The sequence below is a fragment of the Balaenoptera borealis genome (assembly GCF_965194805.1).
Source record: "Balaenoptera borealis genome assembly, chromosome: 2".
Taxonomy (NCBI): domain Eukaryota; kingdom Metazoa; phylum Chordata; class Mammalia; order Artiodactyla; family Balaenopteridae; genus Balaenoptera; species Balaenoptera borealis.
Genome location: NC_138867.1, coordinates 6,085,252 through 6,102,894, shown reverse-complemented (window position 1 = coordinate 6,102,894; position 17,643 = coordinate 6,085,252). Strand labels below are relative to the sequence as shown.

The 17,643-nt window shown below is 44.2% G+C and overlaps 1 pseudogene across 1 annotated transcript; it reads left to right on the top strand.

Annotated features, from left to right (window-relative positions):
* The first annotated feature begins 5,929 nt into the window (after positions 1 to 5,929).
* LOC309623444 (glycine cleavage system H protein, mitochondrial pseudogene) lies at positions 5,930 to 14,304 on the top strand (annotated as a pseudogene). Its single transcript has one exon. The product of its transcript is annotated as a glycine cleavage system H protein, mitochondrial pseudogene (transcript).
* Positions 14,305 to 17,643: the final 3,339 nt, after the last annotated feature.

Here is a 17,643-nt window from a genome sequence, read left to right as displayed (position 1 = left end):
TGGTGGTGGCCTGGGGACACAGTTTCTCAGCAGGACCAACAGTCAGGAGCGCGAGTTGGACCCAGAGCCAAAATTTAGCAACATATAAACATGATGATACGTCAGGTCAAATTTGGGTTAATTACAATAGAAGGTTTAAGATTTGAAATCAGTCTACCTAGTTTACTACATTAGCCTAAAAAGAAGAAAAAGCATATGATCATCTAGATAGATTCAGGAAAAAAAAGCATTTTATGAGATTTAACACCCATTCATGATTATAAAAAAAAAAAAAAAAACTAAACTCTTGAAAACCAGGAATATAATGGGCCATTTTAATCTAATAAGAAACATCAACCAAAACCTTGAAGTAAACCTCTTAATGATAAAATATTGAAACTCCCCCCATAAAATCAGGAATGAGACAAGGATGTCCATTGTCACACATTCATCATTATATGGTAGGTCTTCTGTTTGTGACAAGCCAAGCAAAAAAAGGCAAACGAATTATAAAGAAATAAATAAAACTCATTATCTGCTGATGGCATCATTGTGTACATAGATAAGCCAAAGCAATCTACAAAGTATTCAAATTAATAATCAAATGGAGAAGAGTGACTGAAGACAAAACCAACACGCACACAAAAATCAATTGTATTTCTATACACCAGCAATAAAGAAGCAGAATAAGAATTTTTAAAAATGTATCATTGACAATAACATAAAACTAAAATACCTAGAAGTAGATGTATCAGAATATGTTCAGGAATTTTACATTGAAAACGATGAAGCATTTTTGGGGGAAATTAAAGCAGACCTGTGTGAGTGGAAAGGTACATCATTTCCATAGACGGGGAAAACCGATATGCGAAGGATGCCAGTCATCTCAAATTGATCTGCGGGTTGAATCCAACCCTAAGTAAAATTCCAGCACGTCTACTACTGTGAAACTTGGCGAGCTGATTCCTAAATGCATATGGAAATGCATAATGCTGAAGCAGCAAGAAAATCTTGAATCAGAACAAAGCTGGAGTCCTTCTCCGCTTAGTTTCTTCCTTTAACTTTCAATCTGCTAATATCAGATTTTGTAGGCATGACTCTCATGAATAGTGCTCACTTACATTTTCAGAACTTTCTGAAAGTTTTCTTTCTGATTCTGGGTTGTTACACCATTTATATGTTTTATTCTAGTTGATAAATAATTGCTTGCTTCTGTCTTCTTGTTCTTTGGATTTATCTTCTACGTCTTTGTTCTTTCTCCTTACCTTAAAATTTTTTTTTTCTTGATGGTATGGAGGAGGGGCTTTATATTTCAAAGTTAGATATCCTGACTTTTAATTCTGGAAATGGTTATATTGTTGCTTTTTAATATAAGCTCATGAGCTAGCCTTCCCTAATTCTCAGAGTAAAGATCTAACTGTTACTTTTTGATTTACTATCTATTGCTCCGTCTCACCCAATCCCCCAAGTACACACATACACACATGGACACATGCACACCTTTGCACACACATACACATACACAAACACACACCACACTGATTGTCATCCTATCTTCTCCCATCCATGTCTCCACATTTTAAATATAATCTGGCATCTTATATCCACTCATTTAATTTCACCATTTTTCACTTTCTAAAACTTCTCTATTGAGAATAAACTCATTATTTACATTCTAAGAGTCCTGTGCTCACTACATCACATCTGCAATTTTCTCGTTCTCAGGCCCCAGCTTTGGCTGTATGTCCCAGCCAGCAGGAGCCCATCTTCCTGTAACTCACTTCAGTTTCCTGCACTGAGAAAACCTGAGTATTTACTACACACTGGTAAAGTGCATTATGGGGTGGTTTTGGCTCTTCCATTGGCTAAAAATTAAAGTGGGATCAACTTAAAATGACATGAAATAATAGAAAGAATAAATTTATGGAAGCATTGTTTTTAATTTTAAAGAAAAACATTTTTAAAGAAAAATAATTACGGGGGACTTGTCCTTCCAGACATCAAACGACACTGTAAGAGTATAGTCTTCCAAGAATCTTGTATCTAGTAAATTAATAAGCAAAGTAGAGAATGCCAAAACAGACCCTGGTAGATTCGGAATCTAGGAAATGAAAAGAAGTGATATTTCAAAAACCTGAGAAAAAGATGAAATATTGGCCTTCCGCAGGAAAAAAAAGATACCAACAAGGCCCTGAGGCAGCGGGTTCTCAAACCTCAAACACTTTGATCTCAGACTTCCAGGCTCCAGAATTGTGAGAGCATGAATTTCTGCTGTTCAAGCCGCCCCGTATGTGGTATTTTGCAAGGGTAGCCCCAGCTGACTAAGAGAGTGAGTCCTACCTATTATCCCACCGCTGGTCCCGGGAGCTTCAGTCCTGCCTGAATCAGACATTTGTGCAAACCACACATCTGTTTACGTGTGTACTGACTCATTAACAACTCCCTGTGAATGGGGCCTCCGCTGACTCAGCAAAGAAGGCTCTCAACAGATGACAGTTACATAGTGACGACTCATTAATTCTCCCTCAAGTATAAAGGCTCAAACCTGAAATATACAAAGAAATCCCGGTGGGTTCTTCAGTTCTCTGATTCCCAAACATGTCTCGATTGATTTTTTAAAATATACTCAGCGAATTCAGGTGGCGTTGGCCCGCTTTACATCTGTAACGGTGATTTTCATCCTTTTTGGAAATGTTAAATGCCATGTTGCTTGATTTTTAATCACTTCCCCCAACTTGTTCAATTTTAAGCGGCCTCATAGTACTACCATGAAATGAGTTTAAATTCTTCTGAAGAGATTTCTATGACCTTCCTAAAGATAATTTCTGATAACCCCAAGTCAAAAACACAAGAATGGGGAAACTCCCTGGCAGTTCAGTGGTTAGGACTTGGCACTTTCACTGCTGTGGCCCGGGTTCGATCACTGATTGGGGAACTAAGATCCCACAAGCTGTATGGCCCCCCAAAAAAATAAAACACAGGAATGGGAAAAGGGTAAGCAACTGGGATTGGAAATTGTGACACTCAGCTGGGACGATTTATATAACCATGTTATAGAAAAATTCTTAGGTCTTTCCTGCAATCATTTTGAACCTTAGCAAACAGGCACAGGTCATCTGTGGTTTGATCTTTACAAAATTGCTGGAGGATTCTCAAGACTGTCCAGGGGTCACCTCCTCCGAGAAGACTTCCCTGAACTTCCTGGGGTGTAGGAACATCCCTCCCCCCCCAACTCTGGAGCTTCCACAGCACCCTGAGGCTACCCTAACTCCACCATCACCACCTGGCAGCCTCCCCCTTCTGACTGTGGGTTCAGGCTTCCTGGTCCTCACATTCCCAGGGCCCACTGCAGGCCCGGCCCCAGCAGGTGCTCGATGAATATGAAGGATGGAATAATCCACCGTGAAAGGAAGAGTGACACAGGTGGGGTCTTGAGAGCAGGAAGCTGCCCTCCTAACTGTTGGCGCCCCTCTGGTCCGACCCCAAGTACGTGGCAGCAGGCGGAAACCCAGTAAGCCTGTGTGATTGATGACAGCCCCCCAGTGGGGATGGGGGGTGGAGGAAGCAGAACAGGTGCAAGCCCTGTGCCCTGTGCCCCTGGCTCTTCCCTCCGAAGCGCCCCTGCTTCTCCGGGCCGCCTGCACCGCCCTGAGCTCAGCCTCTGCACAATTCCCGAAGCCTCAGATCGGCCCAGGACTGTTATAAACTCTTATTATGAATTACTCTCCATTAAAGTTTGGTGTTATTTTAAGGACTTCCCTGGCGGTCCAGTGGTTAAGACTCTGTGCTTCCACTGTAGGGGGCATGGGTTCGATCCCTGGTTGGGGCACTAAGATCCCGCGTGCTGTGCAGCGTGGCCAAAAAAAAAGTAAGCTTAGTATTTTTTTTTTTTTTTTGCATATATGTCATCTTTTCAAGATCTGAATTCTCCAGTGGAACTCTGGTGTGTCGAGGGGACATGTGTGGCTTAGGTGCTCCACAGGGACAGCACCCTTGTCTCTGGCTGGGCCGTTTTGAAACTCTATAGAGACAGGAGTTAACATGCGCAGAACTGAGGAGTCCCCTTATTAAACATGCAGGTGAATTTTGTCCTGTCAAGATTCAAGCGCTTTCTATCCTGTAGAAAGGATGATTCCAAATATCCTAGGGCATCATTTGGCAAATTCATCTATATATATCTATTCTGCAGATTCTCCTTTGAGCTGATTGTAACGTCTTAGCAGTTCTCTCATTAATAAAAGCCCTGAGTTAAAAAACAAAAAACAAAAAAAAGATCTGAATTTTTTAAGAAGAGTAGGACCCTTGCTTGTGAAGTTTGCTGGGATGGTTAATTTTATGTGTCAACTTGGCAAGGCCACGGCGCCCAGTTGTTTGGTCAAACATGAATCTAGGTGCTCCTGGGAAGGTATTTTGTAGGTGTCATTAACATTTACAATCAGTTGACTTGAAATAAACATTCTTCTTGATAACGTGGGTGGGCCTCATCCAATCAGTTGAAGGTCTTAAGAGCAAAACCTGGTTCTCCAGAGAATAAGGAAGCCTGCCTCAAGGCAGCAGCACCAGCTCCTGTCTGCGTTTCTAGCCTGTCCTGCCTGCTGGCCTGCCCGATGGAGCTCAGACTTCTCGGCCCCACGATTGCATAAGCTTATTTGTTCAAATAAATCTTTTTGTATCTATTTCTCTGTGTGTGTGTGTGTGTCTGTCCGTCTGTCTGTCTATCCATCCAACCATCCTAGTGGTTCTATTTCTCTGCAAAACCCTGACTGACACAGGTACATATTTAAAATATAATGCAGGTTTCCAAACAAGTGCACCTGTACAAGGCATAGACGTTCCGGTGGAGCTGTCTGGTTGACCTTCTCTCTCAATTGAATAAAATGTACTGGAAAATTGCTTTACTTTCTGCTTTTCTTATACCTCAGAAACCTGGCTGAGATTAAATCAAGTTGCTAGTAGGTAACTGATGCTTCTTGGCTACATGTTATAAAAAGTTTTGATAGACGATATTAAGCTATGACTTTTAACTTTTTATTGCTTATGCATATGACATCGTGGCTACAACTTTCATTACTAAATCCTGTAGTTTTATGGGGAAAAGTAATATCCTTCCACTGTTATTGGAGAGGGGTCTGCAGACCTGGGGATAAAGTCACTCTCTGAGAGGGAATCTAGGCAGAGTCATGAAAAGCAGAGGGGACCAGCTATGAGTAGATACTTCAGATCCAACATGCTTAAATCTGAAGCTGCAGCACTGTTCACAACAGCCAGGACACGGACACAACCTAAGTGTCCATCGACAGAGGAGTGGATAAAGAAGATGTGGCACATATATACAGTGGAATATTACTCAGCCATAAAAAAGAATGAAATACTGCCATTTGCAGCAACATGGGTGGACCTAGAGATTATCACATTAAGTGAAGTAAGTCAGACAGAGGAAGACAAATATCATATGATATCACTTATATGTGGAATCTAAAAAAAAATGATACAAATGAACTTATTTACAAAACAGAAACAGACTCACAGACATAGAAAACAAATTTATGGTGACGAAAGGAGGAGGGGGGAGGGATAAATTAGGAGTTTGGGATTAGCAGATACAAACTACTACATATAAAATAGATAACAACAAGGTCCTACTGTATAGCACAGGGAACTATATTCAATATCTTGTAATGAACTATAATGGAAATGAATCTGAAAATATATATATATACATACATATACATATATATATGAATCACTGTGCTATACACCAGGACCTACTGTGTAGCACAGGGAACTCTACTCAATATCTTATGATAACTTATAATGGAAAAGAATCTGAAAAAGAATATATGTATAACTGAATCACTTTGCTGTACACTTGAAACATAACATTGTAAATTAACTCTACTTCAAAAAAAAATCTGATTCCTCCCCAGAAAGCCCCCATTCCTTTAGCCTCCATCTTTGCTAACAATGGCACCTCCATCTTTCCAGTTGCTCAGATCAAAAACCTTGGAGTCATGCTTTCTTCCTCTCCTTCTGTTTCACTCTGGCTCTTCCTTCCCTGTGCACCCAGGACCCACCCCCTTTCAGCATCCCTGCTGCGAGCACCTCAGTCCCAGCCACCATCACCTCTGCCTTGAGTTCAGCTATAACAGCCTTGTTACATACAGACTGAATCTGTGCATCCCCCCAAATTCATATGTTGAAAACCTGAGGCCCAAAGTGATCCTATTAGGAGGTGGGACCTTTGGAGATGATTAAGTCATAAGGGTGGAGCCTTCATGAATGGGGCCAGGGCCCTTAAAAGAGGTGCCGGAGAGCTCCCTGGCCCTTTCTGCCATTGGAGGATGGAGGAAGTCTATGACACAGAAGAGGACTGTCAGCCAACCACGTTGGTACCCTGATCTCGGACTTCCAGCCTCCAGACTGTGAGCAGTAAATTTCTGCGTTTATAAGCCACCCCAGTGGTGGCATGTTCGTACAGCAGCTGGCCCAGCTCCCTCTGCCCTCCCCCCCTCCTCTCCCCAGCTCTGGAGGCTCTGGCCACATTGGCTTCCTTGCTCTTCCCAAGCCCTCCAGGCTCCCACCTTAGACCTTTGCCCCTCCCTCCGCCCACAACCCTCCTCCATATATTCCCTTGGCTCCTTCCCTCCCCTCCTTCTCAGCCAAGCCTGCCTTGGTAGCCCTGATCAGTACGCCCTTCTCTCCTCCACACTCCTGATGCCCCCCAATCCTGCCCTAGTCTGTCATTCTTTTCCCTACAGCACTGTGCAACTCCCAGCGTGCTGTAGAATTCACTTCTTTACTGTGTTTATTGTTTCTGTTCTGTCTTCTTCCACAAATGTGAGCTTTGTTCACTGATGTTTGCACAGTGCCCGGAACACACACACAGTAGGTCTTCATTAACTACTGGTTGAGTGAATAAATGAAGGGTAAGAGTACTTTGTACTTGGCATGGGCCTGGGGCAAACAGGGTCTGTTCCTACAACCACGTGTGATGGATCATCAGGGATGCACTGGTCAACCAGCCCAGGAGCCGACAGCAAGGAAGGATGGCTCCACGAGATGAGGAAGTTGGCACTGACCAAGGGAAAAGGAAGTTCCCTGGCAACCAGCCTCTCGAAGGCCAAGCGATGTCTCCTTAGAGAACACCTGCTCCCCTTTGCGCTTACTTCACATTCAACCAAGGAAGCTCTGACCACTAGCAGAGGCTTTTGGGTACCAGGAGGGGTGCTGGGACAGGAGGCCTAGTTATTTTGGCTGATGGACAGAAAGATCCCAAGTTGGATATTGCTCCGTGGCACTCTGACTGGTACATTGTCCCCGTGGCTGGTCCTGCACTTCCCCTAAGCAGACCTGTGGTTGTGAAATATTGCACCCCACCCTCTGCCTGCCCAACAGCCTGTGGCCTCCTCTCCACAGTGCCCGGTGGTCGGGGAAGAACAGACACTTTGGGAAAGCAGTTCTTGAGCCCAAGGCTCTGCCACTGACCCCCTGAGCCCCTTGGGTCAACGAAGTACAAAGGGAAGCAACCACAGAGCCCAGCATTGGCCTGCATGCTAGGTTCACTGCAGGAAGAGAGGACAGTCCAGTCCCCAGCTCCAGAGATTTCGAAGAGCTGTTCCATCCTTGGGCCAAATGTGGTCCCCACAGACATGCAGAGAGCTGTTTGTGTGGACAGAGGGCAGCACCAGACCTGAGGTGGGCATCCTGAGCTGTCACAGCTGAAGCCAGAGCCCACTGTGCCACTGCCCTGTGTCCAAAAAGGTGGAAGGAAGGAAAGAGGGAAGGAGGGAAGGAGGGAAGGAAGGAAAGAAGAAAAGAAGGATGGAAAGAAGGAAGGAAGGGTGGAAGGATGGAAGGAAGGAAGAAAAGAAAGAAGGAAGGAAAGGAGGGAGGGAGGAAGGAAGGATGGAAGGGAGGAAGGATGGAAGGAAGGAAGGAAGGAAAGAAGGAAGGAAGGATGGAAGGGAGGAAGGAAGGAAGGCAAATAATTGCTCACCTCCCTGAAATAAAAATAAGTATCAATATTTATTACCAATATTGAATATGAAACTGACAGCTGTTCTGTGCATGTTACTGGTGAACACACAGAAGTGCGAGGCACGGCCCTTACAGTCACTTTTCTCTTAGGGGGAGAACATGAGAAACAACCATGGAAGAACCCACTGAATCACTCTGTGCAAATGACAAGTGTTACTTTGAAGAAGGCGAGTGAGGAGAGGTCAAGTTCACTGAAGAAGGCTTAATAAATATCAGAAGCAGACCCTGAACTGGGCCAAGAGCCACCTTGCCTGCGGGGTGTCCCTGGTTTGGCTGCTCAGATACTGTCTCATTTAATCATAACAACAACTCTGCAAGGGAACTACTATCGTTCCCACTTTACAGACGAGGAAACCGAGGTGCAGAGCAGTAAGGGATGTGGGGAATCCCGTAGCTGGTGAGGCGTGGGGCTGGGAGTCTGTGCAGAGCTCCTGGCTGTTACTGTAACACCACACTGGCCTCCACCAGTGGAGGGCAAGATGTGAGAAAGGGATTCCAACCTGGCCTTGAGGGGAGATGCTACGGCAGGGGTGCACCCCTCCCCAGGGCCTCTGACGTCCTTGCCCACTGCGTGGCCTGCAGCAGTGGCCAAGGCCAGCTCCAGGACGGTGGTGGCCACACAGTCGGTAGAGGGAGGAAAAGAGAGTGGGCCCTCGAACACGCACACACACACACACACACCGAGCAGCTCAAGGCCCAGAGAAGCCCCGCTGTTCCGTTGGTTCTCTCCCTTCGCCATTTTGAAATAAATTAACTATAATGCATCAGGTTAAAAATGTTCCCCTACCTACTTACCCCCTCTATTGGAAATTACAGTTGCCAGATCCAACACAGTGAATTCAGGCAGGGATATAAATATTTAAAGAAATTCAAAAGCAATGTCTTTGAAAAGCAAAGAATTACTCCTTGAGAACGATCACTACTGCATTTATTATGGGGGTCACAGATTAAGTTATTTTATAATGAAATATGTCTTAAGGGTATTTTTATTTACTTTTTAAAGAAAACCTATTTCCTTTAAAAATTTTATTATTTATTTATTTATTTATTTTTGGCTGTTTGGGTCTTTGTTGCTAGGCGTGGGCTTTCTCTAGTTGTGGCGAGCGGGGGCTACTCTTCGTTGGGGCGTGCGGGCTTCTCAGTGCGATGGCTTCTCTTCTTGCAGAGCACAGGCTCTAGGCGCGTGGGCTTCAGTAGCTGTGGCTCGCGGGCCCAGTAGTTGTGGCTCACGGGCTTAGTTGCTCCGCAGCATGTGGGATCTTCCCAGACCAGGGCTCAAACCTGTGTCCCCTGCGTTGGCAGGCGGATTCTCAACCACTGCAACACCAGAGAAGTCCGTTAAGAGTATTTTTAAATCCTCTTAGAAATGAAGAGTAAATTTAAGATTTCCTTTTAAATGCAGGTAAGAAATAATTCATAGCAAATGGATGCCTCAGGCATATGTCAAATCTCAAAGTGGTTTTTAATATTCTCGGAGAGGTTATGGAGAGTCTTTGATGGCCAGTGACTCATCTTATTCATCAGTCATTTCACTGTCTGTCTCCCATGGATAGGGGGTCAAGAATTATGGACTGTGGGCCAGTTCCAGCCTGCTGCCTGTCTTTATAAATAAAGTTTTATTGGGACGTAGCCATGTGTATTGGGGCCATATTGTCTCTGGCTGCTTTTGTATTAGGACATCAGAGTTGAGCAATTGTGGCTGGGGCTCCCCTGGCTGGGCTGGCGTCCACATCAAGGGTTTCTCCACGTTGTGTAGAACCAACTATAAAGCAGGCATGAGGGCTTCTCCCCAGTCAACTAGACATAACAAATCTCCCACGAGCAAAATGAGGCAACTCAGCAGGGACAGAGGTCAGAGTCTGAACCACATACTTATGCAACTTCCTTGTGCCTTCTATACCAGCCAGAGGCCAAGCACTTAGACACAACATCTACGTGGTAATGAAATACTCATGCACCCACCCACACTTGGTGGCTTAGATAGCACCTAGTCCAGAATGAGGCATTCAGGTCTCAAGGACACCGATCCTGTGGTCAAAGTTCCATAGTTTCCAAGGCCTATTACCAAGCCAGGTGTTTTTATTCCAAGAGAAGTCTGTTGCTCTGCAGAAGAGAGGTCTTTGCTCCAAAAGTGTGTGGTTCTGTCCCATGATCCTCTTGTTGGGGCTTCCCAGAGAGGCCACACACAGGGAACACCACTCATCCGCTCTGTCCTGAGGCTCAGGTGGCAGGGCAGTTTGGATTGTAATCTGTACCTGCTACGGAATCTTCTCTTGCTCTGAAACCTCACTGAAAACTGGTGGTCTTTCTGGTTATTCTGTAGATAGGTTGGAATAGCACACACAAACGTGGTATGTGTTGCCTCCAAAATCCGAAAGTGCCCCTAAGTATGGAATCTATTTTTAGTTTTATGTAGAAGTTGTGTGCAGCAACTTTTCTTTAGCCTTCAAAAAGTATCCTGATGGGCTATAGACTATAGAGGCCTACGGACATTATCAAGTTAATGGGCCCATGAATTTTCCTTGTATTTATCTCACCTGCTCTAACTGTCATGGTTCTTATATGACATCTGCTATACACTGAATTATGTCCCCCAGATTCATATATTGAAGTCCTAACCCCCAATATTACTATAGTTGGATATGAGGTCTTTAAAGAGGTCATTGAGGTTAAATGAGGTTGTAAGGGTTGGGTCTAATCCTATATGACCGGTGTCCTTATAAAAGGAAGAGACATTAGGGCTCTCTCTCTCTCTCTGTGCACAAAGGAGAGGCTGGGTGAGGATACAAGCAAAAGGCAGCCATCTGCAAACCAGAAAAAGAGATCTTGCCAGAAACCAACCCTGCTGGCCCCTCGATCTTGGACTTGTAGCTTGCAGAAGTGAGAAAATAAATTTCTGATGTTTAAACTGTCCAGTGTGTTGTTTTGTTATGGCAGCCTGAGCTGACTGAGATAGCATTGAAGGTACTTGTTATTTCTTGATCAAATCCAATCTGCATAATTCCAGGCACATACAGGGTCAGTGTGATATTCTGAAGGATATCAAAATAATCAAGTTCTCCACAGACTAGATTATGGCAGAGAAGACAAGTGAATACAACTCTGAGGCAAGATTGTGAAGGTATATTGTTGGCCCTGCCAAGTAAAAGCAAACTTCTTCTGGTACTTGCAAGTTGGAAAATAATAAATGAAAGCATTTGTCAGATCAATAGCTGCATATCAAATGCCAGGAGCTCTGTTCATATTTTCCAGTAAAGGTACCATGTCTGAAAGAACAGCTAATATTGGAGTCACCATGTAATTAAGTTTGTGGTGATCCACAGTCCAATTACCTTCTGAAAAGGTCAAGACTTGTGCATCTATCTTCCAGTTTGACAGGATCAGACCCTAGGTGTCCAGAACACTGAATCTTGACCATCTCTCAACCTTCTTTTTGCATAAAGACAGACCCCTTTTCCCTGTTTACCTCACTGCCTCGTGGTATTCTTGGCAAAGCAATCATCTCAAAAACTTAGTGACTGCTGATGTATTTGCCTCCAGTCACTCTCAGGTACCTATAACTGCACCCAAAGACTTTTCCTAAGCACTGTTCTGGAATCTCCTTTGTTTTCTGGCCTCCTCACTCCTGTGACTCTCTCTCAACAAAGAGGCAGCCTCTTGGAGGCCGTTGGGCTTGGGGGACAGTCTACCCGCTCACTCACACCTTTGTCCCGAGTCATGTTATTCCACTCAGAAAGTTCACCAAAACTGAAAAGTCAGCTCAATTACATTTTATTCCCATATCTTACTGTTTGGGGACTAGAAACAGTTACCTTTTGCAGCCTTACAAGTTCCTGAATTTCTGGACTCTCTATTACCTTTCATTTTCTGCTTAAAAACAGCCAACTATTTCCTGAGCTCATCTCTTCCTTGAATTGCCTTCCCAAACAGAGCCAAGTCCAATTAAAACACGTTTCTAACATTCCATTTTCCAGTATACCCCCTATCGTGATGGGGTCTGCCTTCCAAGTCTCTGCAGGTGACGCTTTGGTCGAATGATTTGTCACTACATCACGTAGATGTCCAGTCACCCAGCATGCTGTTTCTTCACCCTCTCTTGCCCAACTGCTAAGAAAATAGCCACCTATTTTTTGTCACCCAAACAGCCCACTGCAAAACAGCAATTTCCATGGTGTTAAATAAATTACGCTAGTTGTTGTAAACAACACCCAAATTTCAGTGGCTCGACAAAGTAAAACTTTCTCATGCACTTGATATCCAGTGCAGATTTTCCAGTTGGGGCACCTCCCTCAGGCAGTGACTCAGTAATCCTGGCTCCTCTGTCTTGAGGTGCTGCCATTTCTAACATGTGGCTCTAGATTTGCTACAGGAGAAGAGAAGAAAGGATCAGGTGTGCAAGGTATTTTATGGGCCAGCCTAGAAGTATCATCTATCATATCTGCCTACCTCCCACCGGCTGGAATTAGTTTCAGAGCCCCTCTTGTGTAAATGGAGCTGGTAAATGTCATCCTCCTGGTTGCACAGGAAGAGAATTAAATGGTTGATAACAATGAGAATTATTTCTGCCAAAGACTAGTCTGAAATGTTACCTGATGTCTTTGCAGAATCCAACATTTCCCCCTCCACTTACACGTGTCTTGAACATAATTTGTATCACATACCTGCCACCTTGTGTTAAAATTTTATTTTATTGACTCATCAGGTAATGAGTGCCTCAAGGTTGAGAACTGTCCTGTATTCATCTCTGTATCACCTGAGCCTGAGCTCTGCCTGCCACTTGGCAAGAGCTGAATGAATGCTTGTCAGGAGGATGTTGAGAGGGGAGGGAGGCGAGTGGAGGAGAGTGGACATTGAATCTGTCCTCTCTGCAGGGTAGGATGGGTGTTCTCTATTATGTGAACTAAAAATGCTGCCTGCCATATCAGTAAACAAAGGATGTAGCAGCCATCAAGCCATCACATTACAGTCTCCTGATGGTGAGCCCTGAGGGAACTCAGGATAGAAACAGGATGCCCGCCATCAAGCCCTCAGTTACTGCAGCCACCCCACAAAGAGGCACCCTGAGGAGACTCAGGATGAGAAAGCACAGGATACTGGCCCCAGACAGCTGAGGTGCTTATCGAAGGAATGATTTCAGTGAGTCCAGACTCTTGCATCTTCCCATACAGAGAAAAGCACCAAATTCCTTAACTTGAGATGTCTGGTTTTCTTTAATTAACAATAATCTTTTGACATTCCCACTACCCAGTCTTTGTTGCAAAAACTCCTATATAACCTGGCTCCCCACCTTGTCTCTTCAGAGTGATCTGAGATTCTTTGTACCCGGCTTAAGTCCTCATTTTTGTCCACCGGATAAAACAACTCTCAACTTTTAGGTTGTGCATTTTTTTCAGTTGACAGTTTGAAAGAGAAAACTTGGGAGCTATTATAAGGCATATTTTCGAATAAAAATGAAAGTAGTGACCCCTGCGAACATGGCGCTGCGAGCGGCGCGGAGTGTGGCAGCTGTGGTCTGCAGCCTGCGCGCCATCTCTGTGCCCAATGTGTCCTGCCCGCAGTGGCCCTGGGGACTGCGGGCGGGCGCCGTCGGGACACTGCGCGCCAGCCCCGCTCTGCCGTCGGTGAGTAAATTCACTGACAAACATGAATGGGTAACAACAGAAAACGGTGCTGGAACAGTGGGAATCAGCAATTTTGCACAGGAAGCTTTGGGAGATGTTGTTTACGGTAGGCTGCCTGAAGCTGGGACAAAATTGAACAAACAAGAGGAATTTGGTGCTTTGGAAAATGTGAAAGCTGCTAATGAACTCCATTCTCCTCTATCAGGAGAAGTAACTGAAATTAACGAGGCTCTAGCAGAAAATCCAGGACTTGTCAACAAATCTTGTTATGAAGATGGTTGGCTGATCAAGATGACACAGAGTAACCCTTCAGAACTAGATGAACTAATGAGTGAAGAAGCATATGAAAAATACATAAAATCTATTGAGGAGTGAAAATGGAACCCCTAAATAAAGTAGTTTGAAGCAACTTAATCTAGCATAGTTGTCTTAAATTAGTAGTGGATAGATTTTTTAAAAGCAACTTGTAGCAAAAGAAACTACTTGCAACAATGTTGCCTGAAGAAAATACCCCTTAACTTCCTAATGACGTCAGATAAACCCTATGTATCTTTTTCACAACACCCTATGATTTTTAGGCTAGTCTCCAGTTATAATATTCAGAATTCCTGAAATTATCTGTGGTAAAACTAGTTATAAAAATTATGTAATTCAAGGATAACATTGTTATCTTTTTTTTTTTTTTTTAATTTTTATTTATTTATTTATTTATGGCTGTGTTGGGTCTTCGTTTCTGTGCGAGGGCTTTCTCCAGTTGCGGCAAGTGGGGGCCACTCTTCATCGCGGTGCGCGGGCCTCTCACTATCGCGGCCTCTCTTGTTGCGGAGCACAGGCTCCAGACGCGCAGGCCCAGTAGTTGTGGCTCACGGGCCTAGTTGCTCCGCGGCATGTGGGATCTTCCCAGACCAGGGCTCGAACCCGTGTCCCCTGCATTGGCAGGCACACTCTCAACCACTGCGCCACCAGGGAAGCCCCGATAACATTGTTATCTTAACCTTATATAATATTGTAACTTGCTTACAGCCATCCCTGGATTTGGGTCAAAATACCCAATGATATTCCCACTGGAAATAAATGCAGTGGAGAAAAGTTTGTTAGTTGCATAGTGTCCAATGAAGAGCATTACTATCTTAATTTTGCAATATACTGTGTTTGCTGGTGCTATTTTTATACAATGAAGCAACAGCCCTGCAGGAAAACAAGAAACAGTTTAATAATAAAATATTCAGCTTCTTAAAAAAAAATGAAAGCAGCAGTATGCTCCTTTTCATTTATTCAAGAGGGAAAATTGTCCCCGAGCCCCACCAGCCTTGGCATTCACTTGCCAATCTTGCATCTCCCAGTGCTTTATTCTCAACACAATGAACATTCTTAGTAGAGACTATTATTTATATGTCTTTGAATAACATCTCTTGTCCTGAATTAAATTGTTACTTATAATAGAAAAAAAAGCTGTAAATTATGGGCACTGGACATTCTCAGGACCCACGCTGCACTCAGTACTGGGAAGGTGATATACGGGGAGTCTGTGCCCTGAAGATTTAGGATGGCACCCCAAGGCTTCTCTTCTCAAGGAGCCCAAGAGAGAAAACCTTCTTATTCAGGCAGAGCCAGATCCAATTAACTGATGAAAATAAACAGAAATGTGGAACAGTAGCCCATTTTTGTGCTATTAACCTAAGAAACAAAGGACTCCTGAGGAAGCTGCACGAAGGGATTCTGAACACCATCTGTGAGGTCTCCTGGCCCCTAAGCAGGGGCGAGTGAGTGTGGAAGAGGATGCCTCCTGGGGGACAGAGGGGACCAGCCGCCAGGATGGATATTCCAGGAGCTGTTGGGTGGTTGGGGAGTGCGGAGGGGGGCACCACATCTAGGAGGTGCCATCAGAGGTGTGGACAGTGCAGGTTTGTATTTATCTTGACAGTTTTCTAGCAGATGCAAGTGTCTTGTTCTAAAATAAGAACAAGACTGGCGGTCCAGTGGTTAAGACTCCGCGCTTCCACTGCAGAGGGTGCAGGTTCCGTCCCTGGTCAGGGAACTAAGATGCCGCATGCCCGCAGAACGGCTAAATAGACAACTAAATAAGTAAATAAAAAATGTGTTGAGTAGACAGACTACACTTAAAAAAATAAGTGACTATTGTTGGTATATAAATTATAATAAATAATCAGAACATTGTGACAATGTTCTGACAGGTAGACGTGAAATGTCTTGAGGAAGGGCACATTTTTATAACTTGCCCAGCCCTGGCCATCCCCACCAGCCCTCCCTCCCCAGAGCCCAGCTTGCAAAGGGGATTAGCTGTGCGGATCGGGGCACATGTGTCCGGCTCTGGAGAAGGCACTCCCTGGCTGGAGTTAGGCACCTGCCTTTGAGAAATTCATCCAGCAGAAAGCTCTGCGAAGCAGCTCATGAGTTACCTGTCCATTTTCCCCAGGCACCTTCAGCAGGGGGCAGTGGAGCTCAGCCCTGGGAGAACCAGAGCATCAGAAGCTCAGGGTGCCAGCAGCCTCTCTTACCTACCGCGGGCACCGCCCCAAGGCATCACACATCACACGTCTGAACGGCCTGTCCGAATGCGCAAAATGCCCTCTCTTTCCACTTAGCTATTGTTTCTTTAATTAATTGACTTTACTTTTTTAGAGCAGTTTTAGGTTTACAGAAAAAAATGGAGCGGAAAATGGAGTTTCTGTATCCTTCCCTCTCTCCACACACAGTTTCCCCTATTATTAACATCCTGCATTAGTGTGGTGCATTTGTTACAATTAATGATATTAAAAATATAATTTAAATAAAGTAAAACCTAAATAGCGTTTACATTTAACAATTAAATTATTATTTAAATGATGAATTAAAATAAATAATTATAATAAAAATAATACATTATTATTAACTAAAGTCCATAGTTTACATTAGGGTTCACTTGATGTTGTACATTCCATGGGTTTGGACAAATGCATAATGACATGTGTCCGTTAGGATAGTGTCATACAGAATAGTTCGACGGCCCTAAAAATCCTCTGTGCTCTGCCTACTCAACGCTCCCCTCACTCCCAACCCCTGGCGAGCACTGATCTCTTTACTGTCTCCATAGTTTGCCTTCTTCAAAATATCATATAGTTGGAATCATACAATACGTAGACTTTTCAGATTGGCCTCACTTAGCAATATGCACTTACGTTTCCTCCACGTCTTTTTGTAGTTTGAGAGCTTTTTATCTCTGAATAATATTCCATTGCATGGATGTACCATAATTTCCTTATTCATTTACCTTTTGAAAAACATCTTGGGGACTTCCCTGGTGGCGCAGTGGTTAAGAATCCGCCTGCCAATGCAGGGGACACAGGTTCAAGCCCTGGTCCGGAAAGATCCCACATGCCGCGGGGCAACTAAGCCTGTGTGCCACAACTACTGAGCCCACGTGCCACAACTACTGAAGCCCACACATCTAAAGCCCATGCTCTGCAACAAGAGAAGCCACTGCAGTGAGAAGCCCGTGCACCGCAACAAAGAGTAGCTCCCGCTCGCTGCAACTAGAGAAAGCCCGTGCACAGCAACGAAGACCAACGCAGCCAAAAATAAATAAATAAATAAATTTTAAAAAAAAATCTTGGTTGCTTCCAAGTTTAGGCAATTGTAAGTAAAGCTGTTATAAACATTCATGTTCAGGTTTTTGTGTGGACATAAATTTTCAACTCATTTCAGCTAGGTTGGCAATCATCTAGGAGCATAGCTGCTGGATAGTATAGTAAGAGTGTGTTCAGTTTTGTGAGAAACCACCGAACTGTCTTCCAAAGTGGCTGCACCGTTTTGCGTTCCCTCCAGCGATGATGAGAGTTCCTGCAGCTCCACGTCCTCAACAGCATTTGGTGTTGTCAGTGTTTTGGGCTTTGGCCATTTGAATAGGTGTGCAGTAGTATCTCGTTGTTTTAATTTGCAATTCCCTACTGACATATGATATCAAGCATTTTTTCATATGCTTGTCACTCATTTTTTCCCTATGGGC